At 36.2% G+C, this 13,233-nt stretch overlaps 1 protein-coding gene across 1 annotated transcript in view; it reads left to right on the plus strand.

Annotated features, from left to right (window-relative positions):
- The first annotated feature begins 342 nt into the window (after window positions 1-342).
- The window catches only part of LOC149797784 (heat shock 70 kDa protein 12B-like), a 102,921-nt gene continuing 90,030 nt past the window's right edge, over window positions 343-13,233 (plus strand). The window contains exon 1 of the mRNA XM_089960482.1: window positions 343-471. The gene's annotated coding sequence lies outside the window, so the exon portion shown is untranslated. The remainder of the gene's footprint in view (window positions 472-13,233) is intronic.

Below are 13,233 nucleotides of genomic sequence, written 5' to 3' on the forward strand. Positions count from 1 at the left end.
CAGTGAAATGACATACGTCTATCCGTTATAACTGACAGGCATAACGGGAAAGGCCACGTTCTTCACAGTATCGAATGCTAAGATGACTCGCATTAGAACAATAGATAATGATGGACAACATCACGAATATAATAACTTACTCACGAGTACGTTCGTGATTTAAATCCAATTTGTGTGTATACAATGGATTTTTCCTGTCTTATTAATCCGTATCGCGTCATAGTTTATTGGTTTCAAGAAGATCGTCACGCTTCTCAAGGCATTGACTGGTATATTAACTGGATAGCTGTTATGTTGATATATATCGCTTATTTAAATGTTTTGAATGTCACAGCCCTTGCCGTCACAAAAAGGAATGAGTGTTACTGTTTACCATCTCAACACGAAGTGATTGATTTTGCGTAGCAAGGCGTTAAATGGAGATGTGAGGATTGGTATGAACAAAATAATTTAAAATGTAAACAGAAACAGGTTAGTATCATGAATATTGTTATGAGTGAACGATTGAATTAATTAATCAATCATCTAATTAATACTGTTGCATTCTGTAACTTAATTATTTACTAAGAACACTTCAATTCAACGTTCACCTGTCTTCTGTCTTCGCTTCATCACTTTATTTTTCCTTTTTAACTTGTCTTCATTTTTACACCTTCAACTCCTCCCTCTAAAAAATGATGGAATTGGGAAGCAGCAAGATATTACCAAAATATTATGTTTGCTATTGACTGCGTTCAGCTCTATGTGAGATTTAAATGATATTTCTTCCAATTATATCTAGTACGTAAATACGTCATAGAACAGTTTTGCTTTTGTCAATTGTATTAGTCTGTATTTTGCTTCTAATGCCAAATGATGAAAATAGCACAGCTGGGACATTGAATGGCGTGCATCACCATTCCAAATATACGAGTGATGTGTTCTGTTTGTGTTTCTAGACAACAAGCACAAGAAGAAACAATTAATGCTCACATTTTCGTTTATATGTATAGAACTGTTGTATTTCTTATTTGGAATTAGTTCAATAAATAAACAAGTAAGTTAACAATGTTCTACTTGTCTAACATTGCCTTAGTGAACATTAAATGACACTGAAATTTTATATACACCACTTAAGCCATGGTGTATTTCAGGCAACATTTAAGTATTTCAAGTACGCTCTTAAATTTAAAACTGAAATGTATTACCAACTTTGTCATGTTATGTAATAAATCAATGAAAGGTCAATGTGACCAACTTTATGTACACGCATTATTACAGAAAATCATATTTAAATGCCAGAAATAACCTAAAATCCGCCCGGAACGTTTCAATATCACATTGCTGAACATAATTGCTCTATTAATGTTAAGTTGTATAGATTTTATGAATCTAACTGCATAAATATTAACTAATGTGCAAAACACTCAACCCAGCATAGTCAGTTCTATACATTTTATACATTGCGACACACCCCGTCTTGGAAACAGTTACTATATTTGAATGTGTGTTTAATATCCCACAGAAGTCACTCTGTGATTTGAAAATATATTAACTTTGCTTTTTAAGCACAAATAGAACCATATGTTGCATTTATAGCAAAGTTAATTGTACATGCATATGTGATTCACTGTATTGCTGTAACTCTCTATAGGACTCTACGTTCTAATTAAGTTGCCATAGTAACCTATGCAAACACCATGATATTAAACAAATTAAATCACTTTATGGATCATTCCTCGAATTTTTACAGGTTACTGAGATTCCTACCACCTCTTTTGTTTACTAAAAAAATAGAAGTTACTAATGCATGTTACGAATGCATCAAACTACGAATGCATCATTCTAAGAATGCATCAAACTACGAATACATCAAGTTACGAATGCATAAAAATGCGAAGGTATGAAACTACGAATGCATCAAGTTACGAATGCATCAAACTACGAATGCTACGAATGCATCAAACTATGAATGGATCAAACTACGAATACATCAAGTTACGAATGCATCAAACTAGGTTGCATCAATTTACGATTGCATCAAGTTACGAATGCATCAAACTACGAATGCATCAAACTATTTATTTTCATTGGCATTTATTTTCTGTTAAACCTATAGTCAATTCAACAGATTGAGATCTATATTTTGCAAAACAAAAGTTGTATTATTTGTCTGCAACTTACTATGCTGACATACATGCGAGGGATAATTTGGGTTTTGCAGAAATAGCCTAGATGATCCAAATGAGGGTAAGGTGGAATCTTTAGAGTGGGTACATATTTCGTGGATGCAAAGTTTAGGAAACAAATCTGATCGCATTATATCTCCAGGCAATATCATTTGTTTTCGTCTGACTGATTAAACGTACCCTTTAAAGCATACAACACACAGACACACACAAGTAAACAAACACTTCCAATTGAATGCACTAGCACTTACAAATGTGACGTATTATAAAGATAATATTAATGCACCAATGTAATTATATTTCTCATCATTCGCTATATTTCACATACACGACTGGGTTTGTCCGAATGTAATATAATCAAGACAATATGTAGCAAGTGTGTTTGGATTATTATCTTTTAATTAGTTGAAGTTACTGTTATTTCCGAACATTAAAATTGTATATACTATACAGCATCTCTACGTAGTTAAGCAGGTATGCACATTGTGCATTTCGCTATAGCTTCCTCTTTTAATTTGAATACAAGTTTAACAACCCTCCTTCAAAGTAGAAAACAAGGGGTAGAACTATGAAAGAAATCAAACTTTTGTTGTGTATTATACTTTCTCTACTCTTTCAAATAAATGTTTCTGAAGACGATATAATCAATCGAAATGGTTCACAAGAGAAAAACATTGATGATTAGATTGGGATACAAACACATAAATAAATGGATAAAAATCGGACGAACGGGCGGACGCAAGAATAAACGAAAAGACAAATGGACGGATCGGTAAAGAGCGAACAAACATGGATTTACATTTTTATGAGTGTTTTCCTGTTAAAATAATTATGTATTTGTCTTTTCTAGTGACAATTTATTTTTGAAATAGCATAGAGATATTAAATTAAACTTTTAGTGCTAGCGTTTTCACGTTATGCTTCAAAATTTAATAATGATTCTTGATTATAAAAAAGAATTTTCACACATTTTATTCAATTTTGTATGAGCATGAAAGGTATTAATATCAGCACAGATTAGAATATTCTTAGGAATGTGTTCTTCCACTAACGAGAGCTCCTTTTTCACCCTACCAAACTTTGTTAGTAATACATTTAATAATCTCTGTTAATTTTTTTATGTACTAATTTTAACATGTTTTTTTTTAAACCAAAGTTTGTTTTCGTTTCTAACCAAAGTTTGTCAAAGTCCTTCATGTATAATCATGCGTTTAATCCAAGTAAGTATCATGTATTGAATACAATGGAAATCTTTACGCATTCATTCCATTACTTAACGCTCATTTATTCACTCTCAATATTTTTCTGATACTCATCCATTTCATCATCATCATCATCGTCATCATCATCATCATTGTTGTCATGGAGCTCTAATACAACATAACAACAAAAACATAACAACATAAAAAAAATTTGTCCACCAGGTGCATATTAGTAAATATCATCGATATTAAAGCATTCGCTCGTATAATTACATACCTCCCTAGCTATCTACATACGTACGTACATACTTACATATATACACATATACTTATACATCCATCGATCCATCAATCCATACACACATATAAACATAGATATATCCATCCATCCACCTACCCACGCACGAACGTACGCATATACCCACACACAAAGACACACATTCATACATACATGCATACATTCATGCATGCATGCATACATACATACATACATACATACATACATACATACACGTGCACCTGTGGGACATTTTTCTCCTTAATTGTAACATGTGTACACGTTTTTATTCAAAACCTTAGGTTTTATACTTGTACAGTCAACTTGAAAAAGATATTATCGTAAAATTGATTTAAAGAATCTCCTACATAGAGAACGATTGGAACTCTGCCCGAACGACTTTGTCTTTCAGAATGTATTGACTGACATTGTGATTTGTTTATCAACCTGTTGTATGATACTTTATCTTAGCTGGCTTTTATCATAAAATTGTATTGTTTAATATTGTTATTTCATCTAACCAACGTTTGACGGTATTTGATTTTAGCGAACAAAAGATCCGCTATTGTGTGTGATGTATTTTTCACATCAGGACAGGTATGCATACCTGTTTTAGTGTCACAGTTATCTTTATTACTAATACAACATTGAAATGACAGAGTACGAAGTCACATATCTGTACCGTGTAGTTTATCAAAATATGGCAGCATTTCAAAACTCATTAAACAACTGATGTTACAAAATGAAATTGCGAAATAAGAGGACATTCATAATTAAATCAAATATGCCGCTCTCTGATGTAATTAAATAGTATATTAATCCTGCATTAGAAAAAGGTTCAAATTAGTATTATGGTGCAATTATCTGCACTTGGGTACAATAACTTTAATCACATATACATGGCATAGTGTTAGACATAACCTCGTATGTAAACTATGCTTAGAGATATAACCAATTAGGACCTCCAAGTCAGTTTTATGACCAAAGTTGTATCTAGCTATTGCTGGTAAGCATCGAAAAGAATGCGAAGGATTACACAGGTTTGTCTGAAAATAATATAGAGTATGATACATCCAGGAAATCGGAGTGTTTAGAAAATGTTTTGGTGAACTCTGTATAGTTACACAGCATAGATTAATGGTATTTATTTGCTTTCTGAAGGAATTGCTACAAGTGAAATATAGCTATATTTCCTGATGCGGTAACTTTTGCCAAACTGCAAACGAATATGTTCTTCAAGAATGTTGATTCAAAAACAAAATAATTTAATCTGTCCGAGAATCAATCGAGCAATTTATTTCAATTTGTGATCGATACATGTTCTGTTATAATATTTTGGGAAGCTATATGTCCTCTCTCTGAATAATAATATATAGAATCCCGTTTGGAATACTACATAAGATTTTACCTCTCTCTAACTTAAATTTGTCAAAGTCTCATTACTTGTTCTTCAAAGTATTTCCCTCGTCTAGAAAACCAGGTACACATTAAATAATACACCAGATCACACATATACACTTTTGTGTGACATTGTAAATCGATAACCACATTAATTATGTCATAAACGTTGGAGACAATTAAATATCTGGACTTTATGGGTTACTAAGGACTCAGATTTGTGGCAATTTTCTCATGGTTCAAATTTTATTAACTAACGTATGAGGAGAGTTGTTATAGCCGATAAATCTAAGCAAATATATCGTAACAGAATACACATAATCTCCATTTCTCCTCCAGAAGAGCAAATACATCAGATATTAATTGTTTTTCCTGAGTAATAAAGAATACAGTCTTGATTTTTCATTTAAAGCATATTAAAACTTTTTTCTCCAATTTTGATCATGAATATAAAATCCCAGTTAACTTTACGAATCCATATCCTTGATTACAACTTATTAGAGACCACCCAAGTCCAGCACCTTGCTTTTAGCATTGTAAACCAATAACAGCCTTTAATTTCGTTCCATTCCATCTCTTTGCTTCAACATTCTAACCTGATAAAGACTTTTATTCTCCAATGCATTCTGAATATGATTACATGCTATTGGCGCAGGTGATACCGTAATCAGTTGTGATAAGACATACAGTGGAAGTCATCTTTCTTCCTTTATACTCTTGCTTTTTATTATATAAGATAGGTTTATTTACTACAGTAAGATAGGTTTATTTACTACAGTAACACCAGGTTGTGTATCTACCCATAAGTGATTCAAGTAAACCGAAGGACTATTCTAGAACGACAATTTAGCAGGATTGAACAATTTATTTAATTTGTTCACATACTCTTTTTGCCCTACTCTATGATGGGACTTTGGTGCTAAAGGAAGGAGATCATAAATATCAAATGGAGGACTATAGGTGTCTATAGATTGATAAGGGACTGTCTGCAAACACATGCAACAATTCAACAGCACAATCAATAGACCCTACAAAAGTTACTTTGTCTAGGCGGCTAGGATCCACACATCTATATATGAAAAAGATTCCAGCTTCAGTAGCTGAGAAAACAAATTAACAAAGAGAATAAGTGCAATAAGTACATTGTCAACCATCAGAAAAGATACACCATCATTAGCTATGATTACTTCAAGGAGAAAAGGTGGCACTGTTTATGTTAGACTTTCGTTTTCTAGCACCAAATAGGATCATGGTCGAGGCTTATGTGCCATAATGACTATTTTCACACTTGGTTTTGCTAGTACTGTACAGTATGATGGGCAAGGTTTGTGTATCATCATACATTTATTTTATTTCGTTTCACCCACCGCAATATATTGGATGTATATCTTCTACATGTATATGCTTTATTCATGCATGTAAAATAACGAGAACGCTAGGATTTTCACAACAAGTAGCTATTTGGAGTATTTCACCCCTTTTACAGTATTACCCACCTTCCTCCAACGATGTTCAATTATGAAGCTTAAAAAATATATTCATATAAATAGGATACCTCCACCAGGCTGTCTCAGCTGATTTAATCACAAAACTTACGAAAGTTTGACCTTTTGATGGATGGAAGGACATGAGTATCACTGTTTGCCATGCCTCTTTCATGCTATAGCACAAAAATGATTAAATAAATGAAAAATCTGCTGTTTGTGTTACTGCAAAATTGCTTATTGTGAGTAGTCAAGGTTTCCCGCTCAAACTGGGCATAAATATATAGCTTTGCGCTATATCTGACATTGAACCCATATAACGTATCGGTTTTCTGCACAAAGTGGAGGTTCACAACGCACATAATTGGAAATCATATAGAAAATGTTTGTTATCATGGCAATATCACTCGACAGCATATCTATGATATAGATACAACTAAAGCAAATAATAACGGAATTGATGTAATGTTGCCTTAAGGGTCGAACTTATCACGCAGATGATACTGTTATTGGCTTTTTATATCAGGTTTTACGTCATTTTTCTGTTTAGAAATATTTAGCATTTAAGTAACTTCGAATTTAAAAAGAATTTGTTGTGGGATGGTGGGATGGTGGTTAATTGTATAAACTCAACATACAATATACTCGAATTAGAGTGGGAAACTGTATTAGATCGACACAGTGTTTCAAACATTGACGTCAAGTTGGTTACTTATTCCTTATTCCCGATTGAATAAGGAATAAGTAACCAGTTACTGATTGAATAAGGAATATGTAACCAAAATCTTATTCCCGATTCAGCTGTTTCTACATACATTTGGGTACTTATTCCTTATTAAAATCCAGTTGGGTATCACTGGACAACAAATTTTTACAAAAGTCATGTTACTGAAATAAAATTAGTCAGTTCTTATCAATTTTTATGTGCTGAACACGAATATGACAGTCAAATTGCAAAATTGGCTCTAGTTTTTTTGTAATCTGCAAGAAATTAATGTTTACATAACGAAATGCATTCCAATAGTAAAAGGTCAACTGTAATAGCCTACCTATAAAAAATCAAGTCATTGACTACATCTTAGATTTCTTCGCCTGTCTCTTGTACAGCTGTTCGGGAGCATCTCTGAGGAGTGTCCAGCAGTAGTCAGCCAGCATTGTAGTGGACCATTTTCCCTGGTATCTTTGTTCCATTGTTGCGATATCTTGATGAAAACGTTCGCCGTGTTCATCACTAACAATACCACAGTTGCTAGGAAAGAAATCAAAATGGGAATGAAGGAAGTGAATCTTTAGAGACATATTGCAGCCAAGTTTCTTATACTTCATCAACATGTCTTCTACTAGTTCCTTATAGTTTTCTGCCCTAACATTTCCGAGGAAGTTTGTAGAAACTAGGCGAAAAGCATTCCATGCTTGTTTCGCGTCACCTTCCAGCAAGTTGTTGAACCGGTCATCTTTGAAAAGCTCTCGAATCTGAGGACCCACAAAAACTCCCTCTTTAATCTTTGCTTCGCTGAGTCGAGGGAATTTTTCATGCAGGTATCGGAATGCTGGCAAAGTCCGGTCAATGGCTTTCACGAAGTTCTTCATCAAACCTAGTTTGATGTGAAGGGGTGGTAGCAAGATTTTCTGAGCCTCAACCAGAGCTGGGTGTTGGATATTCTTCTCTCCAATGGCTACATTCTGCCTGTGAGTCCATTCCTTCCTCATGTAGTGCATTTCCCTTGCTCGGCTATCCCACTCGCATAAGAAACACATGTATTTTGTATATCCTTGCTGCAGTCCCATTAAATGGGCAACTACCTTCAAATCACCACAGAGGTGCCAGCTGTACTTGTTATACTCAATGGAATTCAGTAGCTGCCTTAAGTTATCGTATGTCTCTTTCATGTGGACAGCATACGCTACTGGAATAGATGGAAGAATGTTTCCATTGTGCAAAAGCACAGCCTTGAGACTCAGTTTCGAAGAGTCCACAAATAGTCTCCATTCTTGTGGGTCATGAGTGATTTTTAAAGCATTCATGAGGCCCTCAATATCGGAACAGAATATCATATTACTTTCCTTTCTGAAGAAAGGCTCCAATTGCTGGTGGCGCTTTCGATATGCAGTAATTGTGACATCTTCTTCTGGAAGATTCCATTGTTGGAGTCTTGATCCTAGCAATTCTGCCTTGTTCTTTGATAAGTCCAAATCACGAATCAGGTCATTTAGTTCTTCCTGTGTTATTCTGTGTGAGGTTGATGATGCACCACAGTGAAAATCTGGATCACTGCATGCTGATGGACCAGGAGAAGAACAGGTCGACTCACCTTTGTCTTCGTCAGATGAATCAAGAGAATATTCTGCTGGAGGTTCTGGAATAGGAAGTCCCTCACCATGTGGAACTGGTCTCAATGCAGACGGAATGTTTGGGTAGACTATTCTCGACTTCTTTCGCTTCGTTATTCCGCCGGAAAGAGGAGGAACCAAGCAGAAGTAACAGTCGTTTAGGTGGTTGCTTGGCTCTCTCCACACCATTGGGACTGCAAACGGCATTGATGACCTTTTGCAATTCAACCACTGTGAAAGCTGTGTTGTACATGTAGCACAGCATATATGCGGAGCCCAAGGCTTGTCTTGGTCACCAACCTTGCATCCGAAGTAAAGATGATATGCCTTCTTCACTTGAGAATTGATACTTTTCTTCTGGTTGGCAAATGTCACTTCCCCACAAATATAGCAAAAATTGTCCGCGGTATTAATACACTTTCGAGGCATTACTGTTCTTTATTGTACGTAAATGGATAAAATAATAAGTTTTATGTAACAGAAGCTTGAACTGTCTCGCACAACGTCTAAAATATTTTAAATGCTGAACCTATCTGATTGGGCTTTATATAGTACACTGCTTACGTCAGCTTCAGCAGCCGCCTGGCCTTAGTATAATAGGCCTACACATCTATAGTACACTGCTGACGTCAACTTACTTCAGCAGCCGCATGGCATTAGTATTGCATTGCATCAGAAAATGATGCAATCAACTGTGGATGATGTGAGCATGATGGTATTATGCAATGTTACATCATTATTCCGGATGTTGCTGCAGTCCTACTGGAGAAATTTACACAGTGAAACATAGAAAATGAGGTATATGAATATCTTCAAAACGAGAGCCAATACAAATTTTTCACGGTTATATTCGTGTTCGGCACACCAAAATACTACAGATTAGGGCCTTTTCAAGTCAGTAATGATTTCACTGTTGACCAGTGTATTCATTCTTTATTCACAGTTCCATAAGTAATAGGTTATGACCTACTTATTGAAGATTAAAAGCCTTTCAGGGCATACATTGGCGTTACTCTAACCCAGTTAGAGAAATAAGAATGTTCTTTGGTGCCAGCTATATAAAGCTGACTAGAGACAAATCACGTACTATGTGGAGGAAGGAGTTAGAATATTGGTGGGTATACATAATTAGTAATTTGAAATAGGATTAATTAGTTGTGTTAGATGTTTGGGCCGCGTCCTGTTGTGCATGGCGCGAAATATTAGTATTCGAAAACCTTACTAATGACTCAAGTAAACGTGAAACCACAAAAAAGCCATACAAGTGTGAAATTGGAGATTTCTCTTATGTGGTCATAATGTGCTTAGAGAAGAATTATTTCAAGTATCTACGGGTTTAGAAAGCCCTCAGTTGACATGGAATGTTGTCTTGAAGTACTTGGAACTTGGTAAACAAGCATACCAGTAGGTGTATGAAACACGTTCAGTGTGAGTCAAACCCAATAATAGTTAGTACGAATTAAACCCGTACCTAAACGATTTTGACTGCAACTTCTGATGTACAGTTTCTATTCAGGAATGTGTTTCAACAAAAGCCAGAGTCATTAAAAGAATTCGTTTAACCGATTTCCAGAAATTGGAGCTACATAAAGGGAGGGGGTGGGTACAGCATATGCGGCAAGAAGATAATATCTTACTTATACAAGTGGGCCAATACGTCTCCTCTTTAAAGAGTTTTGACATGGAAGTTTCACTGACATTTTATATCTAGGTGGTAGTGTCGAACCACGGAAGAAGTTCTGATGACTCTCATCGAGAGGAATCAGCGAAAAAAGGGGCAATCTATTGGCACCGGGTATGAATAAGAAGCACAATTTGGATCGATTGAATAGATTGTAATTATTGAAGCCATTTCTAGAATATATCGATTTCAACGCCTCTCGGACAATATTTAATTCGGGATTTCTTCCAAATGGAGGGGAAGTTAAAAGAAAATTCGTCGACCCGATTTATTGGAATCTGGAGATAAATATATGATAGGTGTAACAAAGTCCATTAGCAGATTACCTCTTCAGTCCATATCTGGTTCTTACAGTTCACCACTAAAATAATCTTGACATTTATTAATGTACGATAATTCTAAACAGATATATATTTGACTCAAAAAAGCATTTGTTAAGGTGTTTGTCTAATGCAAGAGGAAAACTAAGAGGGTCTTTACGGATACCAGCAGTATTTAAAACCGCTACAATCTATGAACAGATTGCAGCCAAACTTTGCCATGCTTGAACCCTTACTCGGCGATATTTGATTTGAACCCCTGTTTGAAAGTCGGTAAAAAGTAACTAATCCCAATAGTAGGAAACCTTCGAAGGAAATTTAGTCGAGACGACTTCGACGCATTCCCGGTTAGATGAAAGAGGGCGGGCACAAACATTCGATCAGAAGATTACACCTTACTTATATAGTTGCGCCTCTACGTCTCCTCTATAGAGAGTTCTGACAATGGACCTTCTTTGACATTTTATGCCTGTGCGACAGAGTCCACCCAAAAGGAAGTCCTGATGAATATCGCCGATAGGAAAAAACTACGTGTACCGGGTATGAAAAACACTAATATGCTGAAAGATTGTATCAAACGTTTGCACTATTTGAACCTCTTACTAAGAAGATTTTGATTACAACGCCTCTTGTATATTATGCAAATAACAGAAAGAAAACGTGGAAGAAAACACGTCGAGCCAACTTCCAGCAAATCTCGGCTAGGTAGTTAGTCGAGCACAACACATGACATAAGAGTTTACAACTGATCTAATAGTCCCCTGCTTATACAGTTTGTATATACACCCATCTTTGATAATGTAATAATTTGGGGTATCAGTCATTTGCGTATAGCTCTCCATTTTATGGATTTCATAGATTTTGGGAGGTAGGTTTCCTCAGCCCGACGAATTAGCCAAATGGTGGGGGAAACGTCACCTATTGCAGCGTTGTTGGATTCAAGAATGGCATGGTTTAATTTTATAGTAAGATCAGGTCAGAGTCCCATAAGTGTCCCTTTGAGATGAGTAGTCCCTATTAAAACCTACTTGTATGAAACGATTATGTGAGTCCATGTGCAGTATTCCTGATGGGTGACTGGTACATTATTCAATAGAGTAATTCTAAAGAGATGGTTCTGTTGCTTGGAGATTCCTTGTGTTGTACTTATGATATTAGATATGGTGCAAGGTTACAGGCGAAATGAGTCTTTAAAGCATGAATTAACTGGCCTGAGATAACGCAGGTAAAACAGTTCCTTCTAAAGAATGGAAATACTGCCGCTACGTTACGGAAGTGGAATAAGGAGAAACCGTGCAGTTGTCAAGTTGTGGAGTCAACACGAACCGTCCATGGATATTTTATCTCTAGGATATAGAGTCTACCTACGAAGGAAGTCCTGACGAATTTTGTGAAGACGAAACAGCAAAATCAGGGGCACCTTGGAGGGAGGGGGTACCGGGTATGAAAAACACGCAAATGTTTATAAACTATATCAATAGTTTGAACTCATGGGACCCTTACTTAGAGGATTTTGATTTCAAGGCCTCTTATATAGTTTCGAAATAAGGCTTTATTCTAACAGCAGAAAAAGTTTAAAGAAAATTCGTGGAGCCGATTTCGAGAAACTCGTGACTAAATAAAAGATGTCGTGCAGATCACATGCCGGAAGATTATATGCATGTGGGCCACTCTTTGTACAGTCTTGACATGAACCCCTCCATGGATATTTTATCTCTAGGATATAGAGTCTACCTACGAAGGAAGTCCTGACGAAGTTCGTGGAAACGAAACAGTAAAATAAGAGGCGCCTTAGGGGAGTAACAGGTATGAAAAACACGCAGATGTTAATAAAATGTGTCAATAATTTGTACTCATGGAAACCTCACTCAGAAAATTTTGATTTCAGCGCCTCTTATACTGTTTCGAAATAGTCGCGAGTTTCTCGAAATCTGCTCGACGAATTTTCTTTACACTTTTTGTGCTGTTAGAAATGGGCCTTTTTTCGAAACAGTATAGGAGGCGTTGAAATCAAAATCCTCTATATAAGGGTCTCAGTGCATCCCGTCCTATTTCTGGCTTCTTGTCGCGAGTGGGACGCCTGCGGTCTGCGACTGCGTCGTCAACTGGGTCGCTTCATCGTTGACTAGATGGTCGTCTGGATCGCCAGGTCGCCAATTGGGTCGCTGAACTGGTTGCAGAGCGTCGACTGGGTCTACGACTGGGTCATGTAGTCATGGACTGGATCGCTGAATCACAGGCTGGCTTGCTGACATGGTTGCTGAGTGGCCGACTTCATCAGTCTTTTGCCTTTTCCTGTTCAGCGAACTGCGACCAAATGTGCTTGCTCCGGCGGGTGGCTGTGCTGCTTGACTTGCAAGGGACGTCTTTAC

This window comes from Sinohyriopsis cumingii, chromosome 6 (assembly GCF_028554795.1).
Source record: "Sinohyriopsis cumingii isolate HCF-2022 chromosome 6, ASM2855479v2, whole genome shotgun sequence".
In the NCBI taxonomy this organism is placed as follows: Eukaryota; Metazoa; Mollusca; class Bivalvia; order Unionida; family Unionidae; genus Sinohyriopsis; species Sinohyriopsis cumingii.